Source organism: Vulpes vulpes, chromosome 1 (assembly GCF_048418805.1).
Source record: "Vulpes vulpes isolate BD-2025 chromosome 1, VulVul3, whole genome shotgun sequence".
In the NCBI taxonomy this organism is placed as follows: Eukaryota; Metazoa; Chordata; class Mammalia; order Carnivora; family Canidae; genus Vulpes; species Vulpes vulpes.
The window spans coordinates 65,510,645-65,530,876 of NC_132780.1; positions in this window are offsets into that span (position 1 = coordinate 65,510,645).

Sequence of the window (20,232 nt, forward strand, 5' to 3'; positions counted from 1 at the left end):
ATTTGTCCCTCTATTCTTTTGCTGACTTTTACCTTGAATTTATGTAAGACCATAACTTAAACAGAACTTCTGATCTAGACAAGATGGTATAGACCTGCTTCTTCCTGCTGTCACCATGAAGTACAATGGGAAACTCTGGAGTTATGCAGCAAGGGACCAGAGAAAGATGGGTGATTTGTTACCTTAGCACTGGAGGAATAGCTGAGCAGAGGGCATCTTATTTACCCCCACTAATCTGAAGAATTTCCAGACTCCAAGCCCAACACCAGAAAAAACAAAGTAGGCTGGTTCTTCCCCTGGTTCTGACTGCACCCCTCCCCATGACATCTCCAGTGAGGATGGCTCTGCCACTGGCAAAGGGGATAGACTCAGAACCCTGTCAAAAGCCAGAGGCACCCTGCCTCCTCACTGCCTGATATTCCCCCTCTCCTACCATGGATACAAGGCAGTCTTGTGACATGGACAAGAAAAGCCCCATACCAATTGCTCAGTCCAGGATCCCCTAGGTCTACAGGGTCTGAGGGCTCTCCCCCTCACCAAAGGACAGAGGGGATTCAAGGGATGCCAGGACAGGGATCCTGCCACAACAAGCAACCAGCTGGAAAAGTACCTTTGCCCTAAATGGGCCTAAGAATTCTCACCCTCTCTGACATGGAAATGACAAACATTATCATTCCAGGAACCAGGACAACTCAGCTTGAATAAAAGGCAATCAATGGATGCTGAGACCAAGCTGAGTCAGATTTTGGAATCATCTGACAAAGATTTTATTTTATTTTTTTTTAAATTTTATTTATTTATGATAGTCACAGAGAGAGAAAGAGAGAGAGGCAGAGACACAGGCAGAGGGAGAAGCAGGCTCCATGCACGGGAGCCCGATGTGGGATTCGATCCCGGCTCTCCAGGATCGCGCCCCGGGCCAAAGGCAGGCGCCAAACCGCTGCGCCACCCAGGGATCCCATCTGACAAAGATTTTAAAGCATTTGCCATTTAAAAAAATTCTTTAGCAAACTATAAAAATTCTCTTAAAACAAATGAAAAAATGATAAAATGTTAGCAGTGGGAGATTTTAGGCCTTTAGTCTTGTAGTCTGTTATAAGCTACATCTATAAACTTCATGGGTATCAAGGTCTATAATTCTCTGAACTCTGGCACAGAACCCTCCACTCTTTATATTTTTAATAGAAAATCTTGCATAGAACTTTAAGACTAAGAAGGGTAAGACTGGTCCTCACTTTGGTTGAGAGGATGAGCAGACCCCCTTCTGCCTGTCTTGAGCTCTACCTGGGCACCTGCATAGCTGCTTCTCTGGTACACACAATCCTGTATATAGCGAGAAATGATCTCAACTTATTTTTACTTACATAATGCTGAATTTGTAAAAATTCCAAAAAGATATTTTAGAGTAAAGGTACTCAGAAGCAGGAGGGTTGATCCTATGATTTAACTTTGAGTTAGTGACTGGCTTATTATAACATGAACTCATAGATTTTTAAAAAGATTTTATTTATTTATTCATAGAGATGCAGAGAGAGAGAGAGAGAGAGGCAGAGACACAGGCAGAGGGAGAAGCAGGCTCCATGCAGAGAGCCTGACGTGGGACTCAATCCAGGGTCTCCATGATCACGCCCTGGGCTGCAGGCGGCTCTAAACCGCTGCACCACCGGGGCTGCCCCATGAACTCATATATGATAGACATTCTGTATGAATGAATAATTGAAGCTGGATATAAAAAAAAGACAAGACAAAGTCATCTCAGCAAAGACATAGAGGTTATACAACAGATCCAAGTGGAAAGTATAGAGCTGACAAAACAACAGAAATTTTCAAAAAAAATCACTGGATGGGTAATAATTGACTGGAAATGACAGAGGATAGATTCAGAGATCTCAGGACAGAGAAATAGAATTCACCCAAACTGAACAGAGAAAAAATATTGAACAAAAAGTGAATAAATGAGTAGTCTAGAGACCTGTGGGACACTAACAGAAGATCCAACACTCACAGCATTAGAGTCCCAGCGGAGGAAGTGAGCAGAACTGAAGGAGTACCCAAGGAAATAATGAGATCCTGAATTTGGGAAAAAAAAACACCAACTTGCAGATTCAAGAGACTGAGCAAGCTCCAAACAAAATAAACCCAGAGAAATCCACACCAAAACAAATAATTAAAATTCTGAAAACTAAAGACAAAATATCTTGAAAGCAGCCAGAGAAAAACAACACATTTCTTATAGGAAAACACCAGTTCAAATGACAGGATTTCTCCTCTGAAATGATGAAGGGCAGAGGGAAGTGGTATAATATTCTTTTTCTTTCTTTCTTTCTTTCTTTCTTTCTTTCTTTCTTTCTTTCTTTCTTTCTTCATAACACTTTAAAGTGATGAAGGAAAAGAACTGTTAACTGAAAATTCTATATCTGAAAAAAATAACTTTGAGAAATTACATAGAAATAAATACATATTCAGATGAAGGAAAAGTGAAAAGAATTTGTCACCAGAAGTTTATGCTTAAATTCTTGCTACATTAAGGTTATGAATTATAAAGAAAATAATAAAAGAAAACAGTATGGAAGAAGGAACAACAGAAATATGTATATTAAACTCATTTTTTCATGATTTCTTTAAGTTATATTTGTTAAGTATAACACAAATTATAACTCTGTCTGGTAAACAAGACAGTGATATTTAAAAGCAGGGAAGGGAAAGTCACACAATTAAAAGTGAAGTTTAGTTTCCATATTTACTCAAAGTGGTAAAGTGTTGATACCAGTAGAGTGTGATAAGCCATCTATCTGTACACATTGTAACATCGAGAGCAGCCACTATGAAAATTGTACAAAGAGATTTACTCAAAAATACTATGAATAAATTAAGATGGAATGGAAAATAATGTCCAGGAAACACAGGAGGAAAAAAATATTAACAGGAATAAGAAACAAGGAAACCAATAGAAGCCAAATTATAATGTGACAGCTATAAGTTGAAATAATTACATTAAATATAAATGCCCTAAATACACCAATAAAGACAAAGATTGATGGAGTGGATAAATAAGTCACCCAACTATATGCACTTTATAAGAAATTCACTTCAGTTTCAGCATAGCTAGCTTGATGTAGAAAGATGGAAAAAGATATCCATACAACCATCAATTTAAAAGAGCTGAAATGGCTATACTAATCATCTGAAAAGGGAGGCTTTAGAGTAAAGAAAATTACTAGAAATAGAGAGAAACATTATAAGATCAAGAAATCCACCCTCCAAGAAACTATAATGATCCTAAATACATATACATCAAATAACAGAACCTCAAAATACACAAGTCAGTAATTATAAGATAAATAATTACAGCATGGTGATTCAATGTACAGCATGGTGACTATAGTTAATAACTATACACTTGAAATTTGCTAAAAGAAGAGATTTTAAACTTTCTTGCTGCAAAAAGTAAAAGGTAACTATATGAGGTAGGTGGTGGATATGTTAATTAACCTGATTGTGGAAATCATTTGACAAAGTAGGTGTATATCAAATCATCACATTGTACATTTTAAAATATATAATTTTGTCCCTTATACTTCATTAAGGCTGGACAAACAAAGAAAATAATTGATAGAGCTGAAAGGAGAAATGGGAAGGTCCACAATTATGGTTGGGGATTCTAACATCTCCTCTAAGCAACTAAGAGAACTAATAGAAAAACTGCTAGGACATATAGATTTGAAGAACATAATGGAATCAACAGTATCTAACTAACATGTATAGAACACCCCATCCGACAACAATATATTTTTTTTACAAATACCATGAAGTATTCATCAGGATAGACTATATCTTGGACCATAAAAGAAGCCTTAGAAATCAAAAATAGTTGAAGTCAAACATAGTATGTTCTCTAGTGTAAAGGGAGCAAACTAGGAAAAATAACTAAAAGTTGACAGGAAAATCTCTGAATACAAGAAAATTAAAATAACAGCCATCTAAATATCTCATAGGTCTAAAAGGAAGTCTCAAAAGAAAACTTAAGAATAAATAGATCTGAGTGGAAATGAAAGTACAACATGTAAGACTATGTGGAATACAGCTAGAGTGATGCTGAGAGGAAAATTTTTAATAAATTGTTTATATTAGAAAATAGTAGATCTCAAATCAATAATATAATTTTTACCTAAAAAACTGGAGGGGGGAGGGGAAAAATAAATCAAAATCAAGTGTGAAAAGAAATAATAAAGAACAGAAATCAATGAAGTTGAAAATAGAAACTCAATAAAAAAAAATTCGTAAAACTAAAAGCTAATTCTTTGGGAAAAAAATCAGTGAAATTTATTGTGTAGCATGACTTATGAAAAGAGAGAAGACACCAATTAGCAAAATGAGGAATGAAATAAAGTCCATCATTACAGACCCTACAGCCATTAAAAGGAAAATAAGGGAATTTAACAACCAATTTATGCTCATAAATTTCACAACCTGGAAAATATGAACCAATTCCTTGAAAACCACACAATACATAATCCCAACAAAGATGAAATACAGCATTCAAATAGTATTATAACCATTAAGGGCTTTGAATTTGTAACTAAAAAGCTCTCCAAAAATAAAGGTCTCCAGGCTGATTTCACTGGAGTTCTACCAAACATTAGAGAAGAATTAACACCAATTTTACACAATCTCTTTCAGAAAATAAAAAAGGGAGGGATACTTCCCAACATATTTAAAAGGCCAGAATTATCCTGACACCAAAATCAGAAGAAGACAACACACAAAAAAAAGAAAACCATAGCTTAAGCCTTTGCAAGAGGAATACTGAAGCTTAGGAGCATAACATTTTAACATCTCTTACCTGTCCTAATTTATATGCAGTTGTTTTGTGTATTTCAGTTTTTTATTTTATTTTACTGTCTCTAACCCCAAAGAAACTTCATGGTTTTATTATTATTGTGTTCGCTGACATTTACCCACATAAATTATCATTCTTTTTTTCCCTTTATTCCTTTTATTTCATTCAGTGATTACTTTTCCTTCTTGAAGTATGTCATTTAGTAATGACATACTTTAATAATCTTTAATAATACTCTACTTGGAGGAGACTTTTTCTTCATCTAAAGTGTTTTTATTGTCCTTACTCTTGAATTTGATTTTGGTGGGCACACCATTCTCAATTGACAATTCTTTTCTTTTAGCACCTTGAAAATTGTATTCTTCGGTCTTCTAATTTTCATTGTTTCTATTTAGAAATCTTCGATAATCAAGTTATTACTTCATTTAGGATTCTCTCTTGTCTCTCTAGCTGCATTTAAAATCTTCTCTGTGTTTGGTGCTCTGAAGCTTTTTTGGAATACAGCTAGGTGATTTTGTTGTTGTCATGCTTGGTATAGATTCAGCTATTAACTCTTCCAAAATATTCTTTCTATTCCAATTTTTCTATTCTTTAATCTTGGATTCATTTGATTTATACATATATTATAACACTTCAGTCTACTTTTCATACCTTTTAACCCCTTTTTCAACTTATCATACCACTCCAGCTCCAGCTGGAGTGAGTGATTGTGTGATTTCTTCAGAGCAGTCCTCCATTTTACTAATCTTTCATCATTCATTTTAACTAATCACCAAGTTTTTAATTGTAGTGATTATATCTTTCACTTACATATGAAAGTTTTATATTTTTAATTATGTCTGGTGATTTTTTATGCTTTTTATCCTTGTTCTCAGTGTTGTTCTGGTTTCTGTGACTCTCTTTCATGGTGGTAACTTTTTTTTTTCAGTAGTTTTATTAAGGTTCAACTCAATAATACACAGTGACACTAAATGGGCTAAGTGAAATGCTCTCCTTTAAAGAATGTTTGCATTTACTCCTATTAGGAGCCAGGGAACACTGTTGGTTTGGGAAACTCTTGGAGGTTCAAATTTTAATGTAGAATTTATCCTCTAGAGTCAACCCCTGAGAGCACCATGGGCAAGCCCCAGCTTTATATATGTGGCTGCTGGTCACCGATCCTTCAGGACCAACTTTACAAACTTAAACTTTTCTTAGTACTGATGTTTGGTTTCTAAGAGCTAAATACCATGATTATGAAAGCATGCTTTAAAAAAATGGAAGAGCACTGGGTGTTATTCTATATGTTGGCAAATTGAACACCAATAAAAAATAAATTTATTATCAAAAAAATAAATAAAAATAAAACTAAAAAAATGGAAGCCATTTTTTCTTTGTAAAAGCCAGGAGACTAGAAGATTAGTGAAATGAGCTATGTTCTACCTTCTGCATTCTGAGGGTACCATGGTGCAGTTTCAGGGGCTTGAGGGAAGAACTGGGTATCTGTTCTACATGTAGTCAGTTGTAAATTTGCATGTGATCAATATTGTCTTACCTCCTTTGTTAGTTAGAGAAATAGTTAATAAGTGGCCTTTGTTAAAACATAACACATTTTCAGGGAATAAAAAATCATTTTTAGAATCCCTGACAAGTTCTGAAGAGCATTACAAAAAGCACATGAAGCGTGCTGTTTCAAGTCTTCATGCTAATGATGTTTGCACGCCTTGGTTCTAAGTAATGACACATGTCGTCTGTGTCCACTTGCAGTTTAAAAAGACTTACTGTAAGCTAAGAAGACTATTAAAAGATATAAAAGAAAACCAGATGGTTTTATTTATATAACTTTACATGAAAATAAACTAAGAATAGATTTTTTTTTTTGTCATTTGGATATTCACTTGTGCCTTTTCCCAATTTTTCCTAATAGTAATTTTATGATCATGAGTCAGTGTTAATGGCAGGTTTTGTGTCTGGGTCTTGCCAAAGCAAAAGAACCTCCCATACCTAACAGCAAGGAATCTGGTTCACCAGTTTCCCTTCCATATAACTGTGAATCTTGGTACTTATTTCCTATCCCCCTCTTCTTTGGCAGGAGCCAATGTGGATATTGATTACAGTTTGGGCTGTATTCCCACTGACCCAGGAACTCTGGAACAAGCCTCTGGTGCTCACATATGCAGTGTAATGGTGGTCCTAATTGAGCATCATCTGGAATTCAGACACAACCAACCATATCTAGAAAATCGATGGGATGAGTCTGCTAAAATTGCTTTTGGAAGAGAGTTTGAGTACCTCTTGGAAGAAAATTGAACCAAAAGAGGTGAAACCAAGCATGATAACCAAGTCCTGGTGAGCAGGTCTAGGTAGCTGGGGCAGGTTATCTCCAGGTGTGAAAGCTCTGCCATTATGTGTTTCCCTTGTTTAGCCTACTTGCACTCACGCCTGCCTTTGTGGGAGCAGAAGTGCTGCATGAGCGAAGGTGGAGATAGTTGGTACAGAGACTGCTTGCAAATGTTAGAGCCCTACATGGAACATAACCCTAAATCTAAACTATTGGTCTTCCACCTGGAAATCCAATCACTGCAACAGTTATTGCTCCAAAGCAAAAGGGGCACTTGCATCCTCTCTAGCAAGAAAGCATGCTGTGCAGAGAAGACCCCAGACACCTTCCTGTAGCATAAAGAAAGACATTTCTGTCCCCCACCCCTTAGCATGGTGGTAGAAGTGTGATCTGATGGCTTAGATGGGGATCAGCAAACTTTCTGTAAAGGGGCAGGAATATGTATTATAGGCTTTGCAAGCCATATGGTTTTGGTTGCAACTACTCAATTCTGCTGCAGTAGCTGGAAAGCAGTCATAGACAACACATAAGGAAGGGGTGGCACACCACAATAAAACTTATTAACAAGAATCCTTGGCCAAAGTGGGCCTCAATGCCCAAGGACTGCAGTGTGCCAACCCCTAGTCTCGAGGATGGATTCTGGAGCTACCCATCCCAGCACCATCAATGAGGGGTGACCATGGGCAGGCCTCTGTCTGTAAGCTGTGCTCCACCACTGACCGTGTCTCTATGTCCTCATGAGGTCTGAATGGGGGGCAGGGTGGGGTAGTGATTAAGGGTAGTCACTCCCTAGGTCTAAGATCATAAACAGGCACTGTAATTTCTTAGTATCCTGTTTCCTCAACTGTATAACTGAGAAAATGTAGATAACAGCACTCACTATCTCAGAGTTTGTTGTGGGGAAAAATAAATTGAAGTATTTAATTCCATACCTGGTACAGAGATACTGTGGTTGCTGTCATGAAAGATGGTGAATAGAAGAGAGGGAACATGGCAGGGAAGGTCATGTGTGTTCAGGTCTCTTCTGACGTGGAGAGGACATATGTGAGTGTTAACTTAGGGAAACAATCAGAATAGGGTGGGGAAGTAGATGATTTATGACCCACCAGGGTCTTTGAGAGCTATTCCAGCCCAGTTAAAAGGCAGTGTGTTCTGCTCAACAGGAGGACACTTAGCTTGGCACTCACAAGTCTCTCTGATGCCATGTGGCTGTGACACTATAGTCAAGAGATATAACCTCTCCTGCCAATAACCGTGTGTGCCCACAAGATGAGCTGGCCCCATGGAGTCTCTGGTGGATTCTTGCTGAGCCAAGGTGGAGACCACAGGCAGAAAGGCAGAAGGATATATGACCAGTAGGAGCTGAAAGAGGATGGAGTCAGCAAACACCACTATCTGCCTCCTGCCAAAAGAAAGCACCCACCGCTTTCACACCAAATGCGAGCAGAGCACTAGGCAACAGAGATGAAGAAGCTACTGCCTGAGAAGCAGAGGGCGCACTTGGGAGGCCTCCACCTCCTCTGTCACAGGTGGTGCATATCTAGGAGTATCTGTGGGAGCCACTCATGGTGACAGGAGAAGGAGGGACAGTGAGTGTCTACATGGTTCCCCTGGAGAGACTATTTAAACTCTTGGGTTATATTTTAGGCTGGATAGAAAGACAAGATTGTTAAAGATTCCTTTTCTAATCCCAACTGAAGGCTTATGAGGAAGATGGAACCAGTCTTGAGCCTAGTAAAATGGCTACATATTCTCAGCTTGTTCTAAGTAAATTTTGTGTTTCTTCCTCACTACCTCCACTAACATTTCCAGTAACATAAGTTTAGGGTACAAATGGCAAGGCTTTGGGACTCTCCTGAGAATGACCAATACAGAATGGGGAAGAAGGTGTTTCCATTAGGACTTAGCAACAAAGCTGCCATAGCCTCTAGATTTCCAGGGCTTCTAGGCTCCAGCATGTTGGGGCGGCAGTGGGAGGGGAGCCTGTACTGTAGACACAGCCTTGGCCCAGAACATGGTCAGAAGTTATGGTGGCATTGTATGATTTTATGATGGTTGGTTCAAACTGTTTCCAAGCTCCTATGAAACAGACATATTTGCAAAATTCCTTAACTCCAGTAAAATTGGTGTTTTGATTGTTAACATGACCCTGTCCATTCACAGGTTAACAAGGCATCATGTGTTATTCTGATGCTAATGTTTTATAATTATACACATGGTGTATGACACTGTCCCTCCTCTTCCCTCTTCAGCAGTTCTGAAGCAACCGTGTGTGATACAGAGTGTTCCTAGATCACTGATGAGAACTCTAGTGTGTACTATCCATTGCTGGACAGAACAACTATGGTGTTCTATAGGAAACATCATAGCATTCATGCTGCCACCCAAGTGGGATCTGCTCAGAGCCTCAACTGTAAACGTAAAGTGAATCTTCTCCTCAAAAGGGCTTTAAATTGCCATCTCCATAGTCACAAATAAAGGAGAAATCTGCAAAGAGAATTCAAAGCCCAAAAAGACCACTTACTAAGCCAAAGGTACAGAAAACTGAAACAAGACAGAACCACCATCTTGAAGACCAAACTATGGAGAAGAAAAGACTGCCACTCAAGTCATCTAATTGACAAGCTAGTATATAAACACCATACTTGAAATAAATACATGAACAGTAGCCAAGAACTTTCTGTAATGTCTACTAAGAAAACCCAGACTGAAATGATCAAAACCATGAGTGCATCATAGATGCCATTACAGTTACTGAAGAACCCAAGTTCACAGACACATTAATGCATCACTCAAATATGCACAGTGTAGATGGATGTACAATATGCTCAGGGTGCTGGATATAGTTCTCATTATATTTTCTAGAATAAGTCAAATCCTGAGATACCGAAACCTACTATAGAAACTAGATTAGTTGATTATACTCGATTACTACAAATATATTTTTACTGGGAAAATATTTAAATGCAAAAATACAAAAGTAAGTAGTACTACCTCCATTGCTTATTTTAATGGGGTCAACCTATGTCAGAGAATGCATCCAAGATCCCCAATGTGAGTAACAGAAGAATAGACAACACATTTATGCATAGCAGGCCATCTCTTGATGGTGTAAAAGTTTAGTTTCAAGGGAAATTTCCCATGACTCTCCTTACACTCCAGGAGAGCAGAGTCATGTTTCCCTTCCTTACAGAGAGCATGCGCTGCTTCTGTAGGAGAGGACGTAGCAGGAACTCAGTAAATGTTTGCTGCTCAAACACCGGGCAAGAGGAGCTACCTCATAAAAATGTGTCACAAATTAGGCTTTGTAATTTGAAGCCTGTACAAGTTGACTTTTAATGGAGATTTTGGGGCCTCTCTTGAAAGAAACTGGTGAAAGCTTGAATCCACAAAGATTTGGTCCAAGTCAGATAACACAATGAGCCCTGAGCTTGCGTGCACGTGATGGGCAGTGCTCTTCTGGGATGAAGGGCAGAGACAAATGAGACAATAATAGAGGCATCCTGAGGGTCCCTCAGCAGACTTTGCTCTACCGGCACTGAGGATTTAGTTCTCAAGTCATCCCCACACACCCGCAGCCACTTATCCAGGTCACCATGGGACATGGTCCTTGCTCCAAACAAGGAGGATTCTTCAGCCCTGCTCTTTGTCCTTGGTCCATGAACCCCAGACCATGGAGTAACCAGCTGCCTGCTGATGGTTGCGTCTCCACCTCTTCTGCTGGAACTGTCAATTTTATGAGAATTTAGAGTAAAAGGAAATTGCAAGCTGAAAAAGAGGTAAGAAAACCTTCTTAGGGTTTACTGATCTTGCTCTGGGCCTTATCAAAGGTGGGCTCAGTGCCAGATATTGTAATCTCCTGGAAAACCATCCAAACTCTTTACAAACTGCCAACAAAAAAGTGGAACAACGCAGACTTTATTTCAGTCATTCTGAATTTACTCAAGTGAATCCAGCATCCTGCTTTTTGGTAAGGAATACATGGTGAACTCTTCACTCTCCAGAGCTCACCACAGTAAAATGTCACTTGCATCTCTTGGCCCCTTGGCATCTGGGCATAAATTTGTAACGATCTTCAAATTTCTCCTTGGTCCTTCTGATGGTACTGACGAGTGTGTGTGATGAACATTGATGATGTGAGTGTGATTAATATATCAGTAGGGAGGGGGACTTCCAAATGCCCCAGGACACGTGTGCTACACAGCATGGCATGGAACCATGGACGTGCACATCCAGTCACTCACCAGAACTGGCATCAATCTGGCTTCGGTTCTCACCAGCCTGGTGACCTTTCCCCCAACCAACCAGATATTACTGAGTCATAGGATTACAAGATATGCAAAAAGTTCCAAGCAATTATATCAGAACTTCATGGTTGAATGGATTATGAAATAATCCATCTCAGAACACAGAAATTTTCTTTTTTTAATACAGAGGTTTGAAATTCCATTTTATTTAGTGGTTGTAAAGGATCTCAGCTGTTGGCTTTCCTTTAGGAAATATTTCTTGGTAGAAAGAATACTTGCTCACGAATCAAATGAACCCGATTAAGTGTATTGGGAACTTAATTTAATACTTGTGAGATACTAGAAAAATATATACATATATTGATCTCCGACCTCCAGTTCCTGTCCCAGAGCTCCTAAAATTTTCACACATCCTTAATGGGTAGGAAACTGGGAAGGTCTCTTGTCCTAATGAAAGGATTCTTGGGGGTGGGTGAGGGGCTCCTGGATGAGGTGTGGTCATCAGAAAAGGCAGCCATGGTTAGAAGCATGGGGTTTTCAGCCCCACCCCCATCCTCCAGAGAGGGGAGAGGGCTGGAAATTGAGTTAATGATTGATTGCCTGCATAAAGAAATCTCCATAAAACCCTAAAAGTAAGGGATTCAGGGAGCTTCCAGGTTGGTGAACACACCTGCAGCCCCCACCACAAGGGTGACCCTCCCCAACCTCACCATACACTCCTCTCCAACTGGCTGCTGTCTGTCCTTTATCACATCCTTTATTAGGCAGGTAAACTGGGGGCACCTGGTGGCTCCGTCAGTTAAATGTCTGATTCTTGGTTTCCGCTCAGGTCGTGATCTCAGGGTCATGGGCTCAAACTCTGTGTTGGGCTCCGTGTTCAGCGGAGAGTCTGCTTGAGATGCTCTCTTTCTCTGCCCTTCCCGCTCATGTTCTCTCTCTCATTCTCAAATAAATCAATCTTTAAAGAAAAATTTACTGGCAAACGGGCAAATAAGCATTTCCCTGAGGTCTGCAAGTGGCTCTAGCAAATCAAAGGAATACAAAGCGGAGGTGGGAGCACGTCCAGTCTGTAGCCAGGTTACCCAGAACCTACTGTGTGTGGTTGGTGTGTGAAGGGGGTGTTGTCGAATGGGACCCGGCCCCTCACCTGCGGGTCTCCAGCAGACAATGTCCAAACTGAGATTGTAGGACACCCCATGGACATGCTGGAGAACCGCCTAGTGTGCAGGGACCCCCACGCCTGTGGTGACCAGGGTGTCGGAAGCAAGGCGTTCATGTGAAGGTAAAGGAATCTTGAAGGAGCGAGAATGGATGTTGTTTTCCTGACACAGGTGGGATGATTAAGATTTTTTCACTAGGGTACCTGACTCCATGTGTGCAAGGAAGTAAGAACGGTTAACTCAGATGCTTCTTGTGTTCTAAACAGATACTCCATTTAATGAGCACATAGAATCCAGAAAACCCTTACATCAGAGCTCAGAATGGCATCAGAATTACCTGGGCTGCTTGAGAAAATGCAGATTCCCAGGTTTTCTTACAAGTCTTAGGGTTTTTTTTTTTTTTTAAAGATTTTATTTATTTATTCATGAGAGACAGAGAGGGAGAGAGAGAGAGAGAGAACCAGAGACACAGGCAGAGGGAGAAGCAGGCTCCCCACAAGGAGTCCTATGAGGGACATGATCCTAGGACCCCAGGATCATGACCTGAGCTGAGGGCAGACGCTCAGCCACTGAGCCATCCAGGTGTCTTAAGTCTTAGGTTTTAAAGGGGAAACTAATATAAGTAACTTTTCAAGTGAATAGATTTATAGAGAAATGTTGATTCTCATTGCCATTCAATAAGTCTCAATGATATTAGGATACTGTTTTTTTCTTACATAAGTCACTGAACTATAGTAACTGACACTTTTGATATTCGGTGGACATCTGTCTAGGTCCTTTCAAAAGATTTTAGCAAGTCTGACTAAGGTGAAGGCTGTATGTGGGTACATTCTCCTGATTGCCTCCAGCATTTAACTTGCACTGGTCTGTCCTGAGCCAGCTGCATGGCCTACAGGAGGGGGATGCGCCCGACCCCACAGGCACGGGGCAGCAGCAGCTGACAGGTAAACTGGCTGAGCTAATGCCGGAGCCCCTGGCCCTCCAGAGAACCCGGGTGGGTTCTCCTGGCCACAGCTGAGACTCACCACTTCCAAGGATGAGCAGATGGGAAATGTAAGTGACCCTCACCTACATTTTGCTTCTAAATTTACACAGCAGTTCTAGGATTCTGGAGATGAGATTTCCAAGTAGAAAACACATCTTTTTCTGCACTTCTGACTCCCAGAAAAATCACTATATCTGTTATTTCCGCTACAGGACTATCCTGGTTGCAATCTTTTCACATCTTTTAAGACATCTGGAACACTGGCATTGTTAGTCACATCAAATAAGAATATTTCAATCAGTGAATCAAACCATGGATAAAGATATACATATGTTTATGTAAACATCAAAAATACTCTGAGAAAAAATGGAAGAATATAGATCTAGAAAAATAAAGGCAGATAATTTGAAAGATTTGGGCTTCAAGTGAAGGAATCTGTGAGTGTAGATGGACTCCTGTGTGAGCCCTCGCATATTCGTGGGGCCAGGCATCACATGGACACAGCGCACACGGTCCTGGCCCAGACTACTGATCACTCAAATTAAGTCTAAGAAAAACAATTTGGCATTGGCCCTGTTTCTCTTACCTATTAGTTATTAGTTATATGCTTCACTTTGGTCTTGAAATAATTTCCTTTTCTATTGAATTTCTATCAGCATGTTCCCCATGCAGGATCTCACACTCCTCACTTAATCTGGGTTAATCTGGATCATTTCTTTCCTTCTCTATTCCACAGATTTTGCATTTACTAAATATTCATTGAACACTTGCTATGTCTGGTTATTGCTTTAGATATTAAAAACAAAAATAAATTAGACATAAACCCTGCCCTCAAGAAATTTCCAGCTAAGTAAAAGAAGACATATAAAAGAAGTGCTATATGATGGAAGAGCAAAATGAAGCAGCAGCGACTCTAGAAATTACTCCAGATGTTACTCCGGAAGGGGCGTTTCTGTAGATCTGGGTCCTGATGAGGAATGAGCAGCATGAACACATGGGGACACCCAACTGGCAGCGCTGGGCAGGCATTGTGGGTTCAGACACAAGGACTTAGGAGCCAGATTCATGGGATAAACATCAACCTGTGTTTGGAGAGCCAGCACTGAGAGGCTCCAAGTAAGGATGGAGCAGATTTTATTTGTATTTTTTAAAACTCAATTAAACATGCAAGGGTATAGGTCTGCAGTGGCTAATTTTCCGTGCCAACTTAGTTGGGCAAAACCAGAGAATATGTGAATAATGAGGTATCCATTCATGCAGTAATATACAAAAATGAAAATAAGTAAGCAATATCTATATACCTCAATGTGAATTAATCTCAGAAGTGTTTAAAAAGCAAGTTATTAAAAAAAATGTAATGCAAGATTCTGCTTATATAAATTTGAAAGCATGTACATCAATACCAAATACTGTGTAAGACTCCATACGTGTGTAGTAAAATATGAATAATGTCTGGGAAGGATTGTCAATTCAGGTGATGCTATTTCTGCAGCGGGAAAGGAGGCCTAGCTCTGATGTGTGGGTAATATTTTATTTCTTCGTCTGGTAACTAAGTATGTGAGCATCCATTACCTTGTTATTTATACATTCTTCACTATATTCCATCATACCTGTGGGATAAATACTGTTAGTCATAGGGTCCAGAGGCTCTGTTATGGGTGAGACATTAATAAAGGAGTAATGCATAGAAACAGGTGATACGATCTTAAATGAAAAACAATGGGCTACTGTTTTAAATGTATGCATGAATATAACACTATTTTGAAATATGTATTGGAAAAATTTTCAAAAGAAATATCACAAGATTAAAAGACTATTGGGTACTTTTGTTTGTTTTGGTTTTTTTTTTTTTTTTGAAGAAAGTCAGACTACCACATGTGGCACCTCATGTGGATGGGTCTGGAGCCTTGGGAGCTTGGAACCCTATGTTCTCCTACAAATGGACCTTGAGGGTTTGCTTGGAGGTTCTAGCAGGGGAGTGCAGCCACTCATTACCCTTGACCCAAGAACGGTCCTCTTCTATGGGGAAGGCTGTCCCCTTCCACCACGTGCACAGCTTTGGGAGGGACACACGTGAGGCAGTGAGGGAGGGCGGGGACACCCGCCTGGTCAGCGAGGTCAGCCGAATCAACCTGGCCACCAATGGGGTGACAGATGTTGCAGCCAGGTCTCCCTCACACCCAACACTGTTTTCATTTGTTTTAATTATTTTAAAATATTATTTATGTATTTATGTATTTATTTATTTATTTATTTATCTATTTATTTATTTTAGAGAGAGGCCAGGGAAGGGGCAGTGGGAGAGAGAGAGAATCTCAAGCAGACTCTGTGCCCAATGTGGAGCCTTATGCTGCTGGAGCTCAATCTCAAGACCCTGAGATCACGACCTGAGCTGAAACCAAGAGTCAGTCGCTTAGCCGACTGCGCCACCCAGACACTCCACAGTGTTTTTATTTATTTTTTTAAAGATTTTATTTATTCATTCACGAGCAACACAGAGAGAGAGGCAGAGACCCAGGCAGAGGGAGAAGCAGGCTCCATGCAGGGAGCCCGACGTGGGACTCGATCCCGGGACTCCAAGATCAGGCCCTGGGCTGAAGGCAGATGCTCAACCTCTGAGCCACCCAGGCGTCCCCCAACAGTGTTTTTAGTAGAGCACGAAAATGACCCTTTGTATTTTCATTTTTATACCTTTTTAAAGCTGCATTTCTTAAACATAGTGCGCTACTGGGTTTTCACAATTTGTTTATTGGCACAAAGAGAGAAACAGCCAATAAAATAGTTGAGTTAAGTAACTCTAAGAACATCATTTATGTGTGACATGTAGACACCCTTTTCCCAGGTGACACGGAGGGGAGCTCAGCCCTAAGAAAATTTTACCCCATCCACCTCCATCTGGTCCTGAGGAAGGCAGACCAGCTGTCCTGTCGGGGCGGATGTCTGTCTCCACTAAACCTACTGTTTGGATCTGTCTGTGCTTTGTATTCTCTTGTCTCCTGTCTTCTCTGATGCCTGCTACGGGGCTTGGCACACAGTAGGTGCTCACAATTTCTAAGTGAATAATGATCCCTTATGTAGGCCCAATCTGGAGGAGAGAGGGCTGGGACTTGCCCTGCGGAGTGAAGAAGGCCAGAATGAACTCCATAGGGCACCGCTGCTCCTGACCTTGCAGACTCTGCAAGCCCAGAAACGTGCCGTCCTCTCCCAGCTGGGATGCATCACGCACTCTGCAGCCTCAAGAGAGGGCTGCTTGCTTACTTGCATCCCACGAAATACCCAGCAGTTCTGAAGTTCCTAAATAACTATTAATTATATTTGTAACTAAATATAATTTAAAAATTGCATATGGTCTTGCATCATAACCAGTGCCACAGACCCGGACCTGCTACTATTAGTAAAGGTCGACACTTATGTCTTTTTTAACAGGTGATCAGTGATATTATAGATCAAACTGCTTCTGGTCACTCCACATTTTAAAGCACTCAGGTTTACAGTTTCTCACACGTCCACGTCCAACTTGCAGTTCTCTGATCTGGAATTTGTCCTGTGGCCGTGGATAGGCAGGCATGGGGCCCTCGGTCTGGGAGCCCACAGCCCTTTGCTTGCACTTACCTTAGCTGTGACTGTCAGCCCCAGTGTCACCTGAGATAAACTTCTCTATGGAGGGTGGTGAGGGAGGCACTCCCTCGTGACTGTGACATGTGCCCATTGGCATCCCCGCACGGCCACCACCTGAAGCGTGAGCAGCACATCCTCGGCAGCGCCACATGAGACTCCCGGGGCAGTCCATCTGACCCTCACGAGGCTTGTGAACCCACACACCCAGCTGGTGGGGCCGGAGTCACAAAATAAACAGAGCAGTTTCTACTCACACAAGTATCTCGGTTGGCTGGCCCCTGACCCCACAATAAGAAATAAGTTCTGCTGCTTGTGTCACTGCCGAGCTGTGCTGGGGTCCCACACGTGACACATCCACTCGAGGTGAGCCCAGGGGTGGGGGGGGGGCAGCACCCAGGGAACAAGAAGCCACCGCAAGGCGCACAGGGCTCCTGTTGTGGTGGCAAAACCACTCTAAAATGGACTGTGGTGATGGTTGCACAACTTGTGAATATAGTAGAAGCTAATTTTACATTTTCAACAAGTGAATTTTTTATGGAGTGTGAATTATATCTCAATAAAATTGTTACAACAATTGAAAATACAGAATTGCCATGATTTTGGCTAATACTGATGTGTATTCTTATCATAGATGCTTAAAACGGAAGAGCACATTTTTTTTTTAAATATTTTATTTATTAATGAGAGACATACAGAGAGAGACAGAGGCAGAGACACAGGCAGAGGGAGAAGCAGGCTCCTTGTAGGGAGCCCGACGTGGGACTCGATCCCGGGTCTCCAGGATCATGCCCTGGGCCGAAGGCGGCGCTAAAATGCTGAGCCACCTGGGCTGCCCAGGAAGAGCACATTTTGGAAGATGTTTCTGTCTCAGTGAGGATGAAGACCTGTACACCCTGTAACGTGAAATGGTTAACCAGGCAGAGACATCCAGAAAGTAACACAAACATGAAACTTCTTTCCCTAAATGTACACGTTCTCCTTTAAATAGTGAGCATCTGTACCTGTTCTCCTGTGCGTGGTTCACCGGGGAAATGTACTATGACTTACAGCACAAGAGATTCACAAGGATTTGCAAGTATTCATAGCCTTTGTACATAATAAATATAATAGGATAATATACATGCGTGCATATGTGGATATATACACACAGCTGGTATATATGTGAGTAGGTACATTTTGAATTATTTAAGTAAACATAAAAATCACATCTTTGGTTTATTTGAATTCTGAACTTCTGCTAAATAGCTTTTTAAAAAATTTCAAAGCACTCTTTTGAAAATTGTTTTTTTAAAGATTTTATTTATTTATTCATGAGAGAGACGGAGAGAGAGAGAGAGAGAGAGAGAGAGAGAGAGAAAGAGAAATAAGCTGAGGGAGAAGCAGGCTCCATACAGGGAGCCTGATGTGGGACTGAATCCCGGGACTCCAGAATCATGCCCTGAGCTGAAGGTAGATGCTTTAATAGCTGAGTCACCCAGGCGTCCCTGAAAATTATTTTTTATAGATTCCTTATTAATATCTATGCTAATTCACCTGGCATTCTACAGGTAAATGGCTTCTATGGCTGAAGCCTTCTGCATTATTCAGACACTAAGTCAAAGTGCTTCTCTCTACTTCCCCGTAATGGAGAACAGGAACGTGCTGGTGGCCGGAACTCAATCCAGGTCACTAAAGCAGAAACCCTTGGGATGGGAAAAGGCTGAACATTGGGTTGTCAAGTCTGTCTCCTGTCTCCAGGCTGCTGTATGGTTTTGCCTCAGGGAAACCTGGGACCTTCGGCCTCACTATTTACGGCACTCTGTATGCCTTGGGTACTAGGTGTTCCCGTCACTGGACCATGGTGTATGGAAGCCAAGGTGACAATGTGTCAGTGCCACTGGAACACTGAGTTCTTTCTCTAGGTTTCAGGGAAATTTCACGCCTGGACTTGCAAAATCCGTACCTCGTGTGGGAAAACATGCACCACGGACAAAAGTCATAAGAGCACCACTAGGTCACACGCTCACCTCGGCACTCACTGAGGACCCACATCTGGGAAATCGTTCAGTGAGAAACCTATTTTTCAGCCAGGAGGTATCCATGGTGTGCTGTGCTGAGATGGTGTTCCTTTCCAAGCTATCCCACTGGCCAAGCAAAAAAGGGCTTAGTAGTCAAAAGCTTGGTTTGGAACATTTTGCTGTTTCCAATCTTGGCAGTACCCACAAATCTGTCTCAATGGCCCATGGTAAGCATCTAAGATTTTGGCCAACAAAAGAAGGAAGGAAGCGTAGAATGCAAAGAGAAGATACTATAGTCCAGATGCACCTGTGGCTGGCTGGCGTGAGACCCACACGCTCAGGAGTGTCCCTCCTGCAGGGTCCCATATCCTCTTTCCCATGGAAGTGGCCTGCAAGCTTCCCAAGGATGTCTCCCCAACGTTGAAGGCTTTCGGAAAACTTGAAAGTTTTGGAAGAGTTAAAAGGAAGGGAAACGGAGTTTGAAAATTAGGTATTTGAAAAGAGTCTTGGAAATTTCATGGGGTAGGAAAGGCCCCGGGTCCAGGTGCTCCCCTGTGGGAGTGAGGGGAGGTCTAGGACTCTGAAGGTGGGCAGAAGCAGCCTTTTGCTTCCTGGCATGAAATGAAGGGATGCGAAGCAGGAATATGAGGTGTTGGGAAAATGGGGATGACAGCCAGCCACTTTCCCCAGAGAATTCCAGGTCCCAGCCCACTGTGGTGTAACCGGCAGGCAGAGGGTGATCCCATCTTGGGAGAGGTCTGCTTGGGAGGACAGCGCTGCACCAGCTGAGTTCAGACTCCACTGCCACCAACTTCCAGCTCTGTGGCCTCAGGCAAGTCAGGAACGACTCTGTTCCCAAGTATCCTCGTTTCTCACTAAATTTCCCATGAGGGGGACACCTGGGTGGCTCAGCAGTTAAGCGTCTGCCTTCAGCTCAGAGCATGATCCCAGTATCCAGGATCGAGTCCCACATCCGGCTCCCTGTGGGGATCCTGCTTCTCCCTCTGCCTGTGTCTCTGCCTCTCTCTCTCTCTCTCTCTCATGAATAAATAAATCTTTAAAAAA